A 9,381-nucleotide genomic window follows, 5' to 3' on the forward strand; every position below is an offset into this window, starting at 1 on the left:
AAGCGACAGCGCTGAAAGCTGAAAATTGGCTTGGGCAGGAACAGGGAAAAATGCCCAGTATTAGAGCTAAGTAGTTAGAGCTGGCCATTTTTTTTCTTTCAGCCAACAGATTGCTCTATCCACACACACACACACACACACACACACACACACACACACACACACAGTGGATAGAGGAATCCCCCCACTTAGAATTTTGTATTTTGACAGCCTGCTGCTATTATAATATATTGATCATTGGTTTCAGCCTCTGATCGACAAATGTTTTCTAGCATGTCCCCCCAACAGATCAGCTTCTGTGGAAAATGAACTTGGGTGGTTTAGCAGGAACTGACCAAATGTCGATCTGTCTATGGCTAGGCTTTGCACTCACAAATACATCATCAAAGAATGAAACAAAAAAATGGCAACCGTTCCCACACAGGATGTGGACCCATTGTGACCCAAACTAAACCAGGTAATGGAAGATGGCATCATCTCTGCTCTCCACCCACAGGGGAGGTCCCTCAGATGCATTTTGCCTCCTAGTGGGCTTAATCGTGGAGGCTGAATAAGCCTCAACGGTGAAGTACACTAGGAGGTGAAACGCATCTGTGGGACCTCTCCTGCAGGTGGAGGGCAGATCTGAAGCCATCTTCATTACAATGGATGGGATTTTGCTGGCACCAGGAAAATATTACACTCATATATATGATAGAAAAAGTTTATTATACATCAAGATAAAAACAGTTACAAAAATTAAAAGAAATTATAGGTCCTCATGCAGGTAGATCACATAAGAGTGAGTCATGTACATGGATATACATACACCCCAGAGGTCAACCACATAAGTGGAAGTCTGGAAATGCAACCCAACGTGTTTCAAAGTTCAGTCTTCTTCAGGGAGTATTGCACAAATGGGGTTAGGTTCTACAAAAACCATCATGTTACCAAACTAATATACAGTACATTATTCTAACTTTATAGATCATACTACAAAAAAAAATGAAATAACAGATATACAATCAAATAACACACTTACAATGTTAATATCCAAGGCCAATCCCCAATTGAAGCACCCCAGGAACCCAGGGAATGCAGACCACATAAAAGGGGAGAGAGGAATTCAAGGGATAATTTACCACTGGGGAAACAGAGAATAATAGCCAAAAAATTGAAATGAAAAACATAACCACAACATCCCATTCACTCTAAGCCCTTGTACACACGGTCGGACATTCCGACGGAAAATGTCCGATTGGACCGTGTTGTCGGATAATCTGACTGTGTGTGGGCTCCATCGGACTACTTCCGTTGGGATATCCGACGGACAAAGTTTTAGAGCTGGGCTATAAAACTTTCCGACAACATGATCTGATCGGACTTTGTCCGATTGTGTGTAGAGAATTCCGATCGCACAAAGTGCCACGCATGCTCAGATCAAATTCTTAGACCAAAGCTATTGGCTACTAGCCTGAATGTAGTCCCGTCGTAACGAAATAACATCATCGCGTTCTGAATGATCGGATTTTCCGACAACTTTGTCCGACCGTGTGTATGCAACACAAGTTTCGGAAAAAATCCGTCGGACAAAATCCAACGGATTTTGTTGTCGGAATGTCCGACCGTGTGTACAAGAGCTAAGATATGCATTTGTGATATGTTGTCCGGGTCACATGTAAGTTTCTTTCTCTTTCTGGAGCAATATATTCTAGGTTTGAGACATTGTGTGGTTATCTTAAGATGGTGTCGTGAGCCCATCTTATGCATGTGAAAAAAATTACCTTTCTAACGATGTCATGGTAAACTACCATGGAACTCATGATGCCAAGCTCAGAATTTTCAATGTACAGTATAAAAAATAAAGAAATATGTTGTTGGATCAGCTGCAATAGTCATTGAGATTTGTTCAAACACTGCTTTAGATTATGGGCAAGTAAGGGATTTAGAGGGAAAATGTCCATTGGAAATATATTTAAATTTCCAACTTTTATAAAGTAAAACTTTTCCTCTCCATTCTTTTTTGCCCCATCAAGAGCCACCCCTGTTGGAAGGGGGGGGGGGCAGTTTTAAGAGCTGGGAGCATTTCTTAGTAGAAACTAAGGTGATGGAGAATAGACTAAGCCCTTGTTCCCACCGGTGCAATTCATCATGCAATTTGACAGTTCCAAATTGCATGACAAGTTGCACCCCATTGCTGGCAATGGAACTGTTCAAATTGGCGCTACTCATGTCACAGCGACTTTGAAAAAGTTTAATGCGCTACTTTTTTAAAATTTCATTGTGACTTGCATAGACTTCTGTTAAACGAAGGTGCAAGCCTCAATGCAATCAGATGTGCAAATCGCACTGATCTGCGGCTTTGAAATTACACTGTAGCTCAATTTCAAAGCTGTTCTGGTGTGAACCAGGGCTTAAACAGTGTGGCTACCTAGAAGGGCTTTATGCATGAGCTAAGAAAGAGATCTATTGAGAAACAAGCTGATAAATAGGGAGAGAGGAGAATCATGAGGTAGCCTGAAGTCATGATAATGCACCTTTTTGTCCAGAAAGTTGTTGCATTACAAATGTTTAGGCATTCTCATGTTTATTTCTTTTGTTTGTATTGGTATAACACAAAGTGCAGAAACAAAAAAAGCCAAATTTGACACATTCCACGCAAAACTCCAAAAACGGTACTGCACAAAATAAGAGGCACCCCGAGTGTGCCCCCGAAAAGCCCCGGGTCTCGATATTGCTAAATGCATTATTAGCCCCAAGCTGTTTACACGGTCAACAAGGAACGATCTTCCGCTTATCCAGCGTGACATACAAAAAGTCCCACCTCCGGGACCAGTCTCCTATGATGGATGTCCCACTGGTCCAATGCCGAGACTGTGGGACGTGTGACGTCCATTATAGGCGCTGCCGAGTTCAGGAGGAGGCGGGAATGACACCGCGGCTGCGCTGGGCACTGGGAGATCCCCGCTTGCTCTGTGTAAATGGACGGGCAGTGGAGCAGCTCTCCTATCCTGGCTCTCTCTCCCTGGTGAGTGCAGCCTTCTGTCTCAAAGTGGTCATGGATGAGATGGGCTACTCTACACAGGTAAGGCTGAGATGCAGGAGTATCAAGAGTTCACCTCTCACAGGGGGATCAGTGTTTGTGTCAGGGGGGTCAGTGTAGGTGTCAGGGGGTCAGTGTAGGGGACTGTTAGGTCAGGGTAGGGGTCTGGTAGGTCAGTGTAGGGGACTGGTAGGTCAGTTTAGTGGTCAGCATGGATGGGCACTGGTGAGCCAGGCAGCAACCAGCAAGTGAGCCTACCCCCCCCCCCCCCCCCAAGCAGTTTAACCAACTAAATACAAATTCTCAAGTGCACTGTCCATAAACAATTAATGCAATAATGATCAATTCATTTCATACGAAATATAATAAACAAATGTAGCTCCACCCCAAAGGAGCCACTTGGTAAATTTGGGTTCTCTGATCTCAACCTCAACTCCAAGAATGACTTCAGCCCCTCTGGAACACCTGGTTAAATTAAATTACCGCAAACACATTAAACCAGTTCCCGACCGGCGCACGCCGATGTACGTCGGCAGAATGGCACGGACAGGCATATTGGCTTACAGGTACGTCCAATCTTCAATGCCGCCCTGCCATTGCGAGCGCGCCGCTGGCGGCACGCTCGCGTGCCGGTCGGGACCCCCATGAGTCCGGTCACGGGTCCCGCGGACTCGATCGCCGCGGGCATTTTTGCGATTGTCTCACGGGACGGCTAAATGGAGGAAATGCCGTGTAAACAGCATTTCCCCATTCTGCCTAGCAACTAGTGACGCTGATCTCTGCTCCATATGATTGGAGCAGAGATCAGTGTTCACTAAATGAAAGCCCAGCCCCCACACAGTTAGTAACACACCCCTAGGAACACTTAACCCCTACACTGCCACCCACTGGTTAACCCCTTCACTGCCAGTGTCATTTACACAGGAATCACTGCATTTGTATAACAGTGATTACTGTATAAGTGACAATGGTCCCAAAAATGTGTCAAAAATGTCCGATGTGTCAAAAATGTCCGATGTGTCCGCCGCAATGTCACAGTCACAATAAAAATCGCCATTACCGCCGCCATTACTAGTAAAAAAAAAAATAATAAAAAATTATTAATAAAAATGCCATAAAACTATCCCTATTTTGTAAATGCTATAACTTTTGCGCAAACCAATCAATAATCGCTTATTGCGATTTTTTTAACCAAAAATATGTAGAAGAATACGTATCAGCCTAAACTGAAGGAAAAAAATGTTTTTTTATATATTTTTGGGGGATATTTATTATGACGAAAAGTAAAAAATAATGCGTTTTTTTTCAAAATTGTCGCTCTATTTTTGTTTATAGCGCAAAAAATAAAAACCGCAGGGCTGATCAAATACCACCAAAAGAAATCTATATTTATGAGAAAAAAAGGACGTCAATTTTGTTTGGGAGCCATGTCGCACGACCGCGCAATTGTCAGTTAAAGCAACGCAGTGCCGAATCGCAAAAAGTGGTCTGGTCTTTGACCAGCAAAATGGTCTGGTCTGTAAGTGGTTAAAGACACATGTGGAAAATACTGCTGTGGATTATCACCAAAAACAGACACACACTTGGTAGTGATAAACAAATTGAATATATTATCAACGTTTAAAGCATATGGAAGCTTACAACACTGTTCAACCTTTCTGCAAAGAATACATTAGAAAAGACAACCTTCAATATTTAGCAACTGTAAATTTAGAAAAGGGCAGTAATCTATATGTCCATAATACAGACGCTGAGAGTAAGTGCCTTCTGCTGCAGTAAAGTATTCCCAAGGTAAAGCTGTCTGTACACAGTGTCCCAGTGAAGTAATAAGGAAAGGTTTCCAAAGGTGGGCAATTTCCCTCTCACCAACGACCAGGCTGATTTAATCCCTTCCAGACAGCAGCTCTCGGAGCAACGCTCATGCAGCTGATCCGTTGTGACGATCTCCCGATGCAAAGCTCGAAGCACGGGTTGTTGGTTGTCGGTTGTGGTGCTGGATGGATGTCTGATGAGCAGCAAGCAGTGCTAGACCATTCTGATTCGGGTTGGAATGTTGTACCCCGCGTAGTAGGCCGTGACCCCGGTCTCCATGCACGGAGAGGTTCGTCACGCATCAGGCCCAGGATGAAGAGCGCGTGGGGCAGGTCTCTGGCTTCTTTTATAGCTCCTCCCAGAACTCTCCCTGATGGTAGCAAAGATCCCTGGGATATGTAGTCCAGGTGAATAGTAATGCGGAGCAATTGCCATTCTGAGGAATTACTAACCCCACAGTCCCATTAGTTTGGCCCATGAATATGATGTCAGTTAGTAACGCTGGGCACTAGATGGACATGCGATATATAGAAATACCAGAGCATCACTGTACTTTGCAATTGTAGTCCATATTGCTACATCTAGTATTTACTAGTATCCCTACCTCCAGATGCTGAAGGAGCTACAAGTCCCAGCATGCCCTATTCTAGCTTCTGGGGATCTGCACTTCCCATAATCACTCCCTTGCAAGAAGAGTGTGATTTTAAAATCAAACTAATGGAACACATCATGGCTACATTGACGTTGGGTTATCATTGCTTTAGCCTGTTATGCTGAGAACAATATTTTGTAAGCAGCCACCACGGTGTGTCCCAACTTGGATAAACTCTGTCGCCAACCACTTTGTGCAGGGTGTAAAGTGACGCAAGGGATATGCTGTGTATCTGTCTTTTAAGGTGGAAGTGCAGAGCATGTCTGGTGACTTTATTCTAACTTATATTGGGCTTTTAGTGGAACTATACTCACCTCCCCTCCAGCTCTGCGATGTCTCAGTGTTCCCCCCCCGGCCGCAGACATCTTTGGCAGGTTCTCTTTTAGGTACCAAATTTTAAATGTCTTGATTGGCTGGGCCAAGATGACATCAGTCCACAAATGCCTTAATTACATTTTTGCATTTTGAGATGTGTTAGCAGCTCCATCATTTTAGTTCAATCTTATTTTATTAGGTAAGAAATCATAACATAGACAAGTTAGTTACATAGCATACAAAACAAATTAGAATATTGTATACATAGCGCATCTATTATATATAAATTGGGCCATACTCAGAAGTTTAAGTCTGAACAGTAAAGCCAAAGTATGTCCATAACATAACATATAGCTTATGCCACGTACACACGACCGGACTTTCCGGGAGACTAGGTCCAAAGGGATTAGTCCGTCGGACAATCCGATCGTGTGTGGGCTAGTCCGATCGTTTTTTGAAAAAAAAAAAATCAGACGGACCTAGAAATAGAACGTTTCAAATCTATCCGATGGACTCAATTCCAACGGACTAAAATCGGGAAAACCGTTCATCTGTGTGCTGGTCCGACGGACCAAATACGATGGAAGGGAAGCTATTGGCTACTGGCTATTGAACTTCTTTGCTTAGTCCCATTTACGTCATCACATTCAAAACTAACAGACTTACGAACGGAATTAGTCCGTTCGTCTGTGGCTAAGTCCATTCGTTCAGAAAGTCCGTTGGAGCTTCGCCTAAAGTCCAGCGGGAAGACCGTTGGACCTAGTCTGCTGGAAAGTCCGGTCGTGTGTACGCGTCATAAGTTGAATTTAGCAAACACCACCATCTGCTTTATGGGTGGTGGATACTTGGATAGTAGCATACTAAGATGTAGGATATTTTGTTGATCAAAGTTTCTTAATAAAGGGTATGCTGCATGGATCACATCATTTCCACGTGGCTAGACAATTGGTGTGGGTCGTTTGCTTGAAGAGCACATAAAGATGTCAAGAGGAATATAGGGGAGGAAGAGAAAGTATTAAAGCAGAAAAGATATGGATAGGGAACACTCCATCTAGGCTAAGCAGTGTTAGCCCTTGTACACACGGTCTGAGAATCCGTCGGAATGTGTCCTATCGGACCGCGTCGTCGCATAATCCGACTGTGTGTGGTATGCATCGGACTGATTCCGTCGGAATATCCGTCGGACCCAATTTTCCAACATGTTGGAAATATTTCCCGACCAACTGGGCCGGTCGGACATACTCCGATCATGTGTAGAGAATTTTGATCGGACCAAGTGCCACGCATGCTCAGATCAAATTCCTACATCAAAGCTATTGGCTACTAGCCTGAATGTAGTCCCATCGTAACGAAATTACGTCATCACGTTCTGAAAGATCGGATTTTTCGCCAACTTTGTCCGACCGTGTGTATGCAACAGTTTCGGACAAGATCCGACGGACAAAATCCGACGGATTTGGTTGTGGAAATCTCCGACCGTGTGTACAGGGGCTTAGGAACAGGATCCCCTTCGGCCCACTAGATGAACCTTATGGAATAATGGAACATAGACCACAAGGTTTAAGTATTAGAATTGCTCATCTTTACCCACTTCCCGTGCCAACATTAATTCCAGGTCTCTAATTCGGTCCACTTCAATTGCCCAGTCCCCCAAGGTAGGCAAGGTTGTCAATCTCCAGTGTCTGGGTATTTATGTCCTAGCCACAGCCAAGAAATGGCACAATACATCTTTCTTTACCAATTTGAGGGGTGCATAGATAGAAGGGCTACCTCAGGTGAAGGTGCAATTGATGTCGCCATCAGTCTGCAGTACAGGTCAATGATTATTTGGCAGAATTTTCTTACAGGAGGGCAATCCCACGAGATGTGGAGCAAGGTACCCCTGGAGTCAAACATCGCAACAGGTGTCTGGGAGCGTCAAATTGATAGGATGTATGGTTGAAGTACATCTATACCATCGAGTCGCCAATTTAAACTCTTTTTCTTTATTCCTGATGGCTAAAGATAGTTCATGGGTCAAGATAAAGCATTTTTGCCACTCCGTGGTTGAAAATGTATGGCCTAGCTCTACTTTTCAGGCCTGGAGGGAGGTCAGGTTTGGAGGCGGTGTGTATTAGAGAATAAAGTTGGGAGACCACATGTGCTGGGGGATCTGTCTGTAGTAGCATGTTCCCAAAGTCAGATAAATCAGAGAGGAGATCAGATAACAATATAGATGGAAAGGTATGTATATAGGATATCGCTTGCTGCCTCTGAAGCCAGTGTGCTGGATGTTGAGAGAATGATCGGGAAGGGGTGTCTGCAGTCAAGGATGGGTCTGCGTGAAGGACTTGGGCAAGTCGCCAATGATCCTCTCTTTGCCAGGGTCCAAACTCCATCCCATGCATATCTGGTGGAAAGGCTTGGGTCCTAAACAAGGGGATCATGGGTCCCATTGGCTTAGTTATGGTTCTAGAGGAAATCAGTCAGTTCCAGATTTGTATTGTTTGACAGGTGAGGTCGCCAGAGAGTAATGAGCCCTTCAGGTCGACAGCAGGTGTCCACAGTAAAGCTCAGAGATTGATCTGGTTCATATGGCCTTCTAATTGAACCAAAAGTTTAGATGAGGAATGATGGAACCAATCAAGTATACGTGCGAGTACTGCTGCCTTATGATAAATAGAGGCATCTGGAACTCCAGCCCCACCTTCTTCGGGAGGGAAAGTGCTTCATAACATCAGAATATCCTAGGTTGGTTATCTTTCCAGGTAAAAATGGAGAACATCTGGCGGAGCTCCTTCAAAAAATAACAAGGTATGTGAATAGGAATTGTTTGGAACAAGTATAAAAACCGAGGGAGAGCATCCATTTTCAAAGCATTCGCCCTGCCTAGCCAAGACAGATGTGTGGTCGCATAGTTGGATAGATCTATCTTACTTCTAAGGAGTAGGGCTGTGAAGTTCCTAGAAAACTATGGGTTACATCTTTGAGTACGTGGATAGCTCCATCAGTTTAAATGGGCATCTGTATGCAGAAAACAATAGGTCCTGAATCATTTGTAACCACAAAGAAACAATTGGCATTTACTCGAGCACGGCCACATACAGGTGCATCTCATAAAATTTGAATATCATCAAAAATGTTATTTATTTCAGTAATTCAATTCAAAAAGTGAAACTCATATATATTATGTAGATTTGTTACACACAGAGTGATATATTTCAAGCATTTCTTTCTTTTAATTTTGATGAATATGGCTTACAGCTAGTGAAAACCCAAAATTCAGGATCTCAGAAAACTAGAATATTACATAAGATTGCGCTGACTCTGGACTTGATAAAACACAGTGGACCAACACCAGATGACATGGCTCCCCAAATCATCGTGAACTGTGGAAAATTTAGCATTTCATTTGGAAATCAAGGTCCCAGAGTCTGGAGGAAGAGGGGAGAGGTACAGAATTCAAGTTGCATGAGGTCCAGTGTGAAGTTTCCACAGTCAGTGATGATTTGGGGAGCCATGGCATCTGCTGGTGTTGGTCCACCGTGTTTTATCAAGTATAAAGTCAGCGCAGCCCTCTACCATTAAATTCTAGAGCGCT

Source organism: Lithobates pipiens, unplaced genomic scaffold (genome assembly GCF_037356315.1).
Source record: "Lithobates pipiens isolate NorthernLeopardFrog02 unplaced genomic scaffold, aLitPip1_a1.2 Scaffold_27, whole genome shotgun sequence".
Lineage (NCBI taxonomy): Eukaryota > Metazoa > Chordata > Amphibia > Anura > Ranidae > Lithobates > Lithobates pipiens.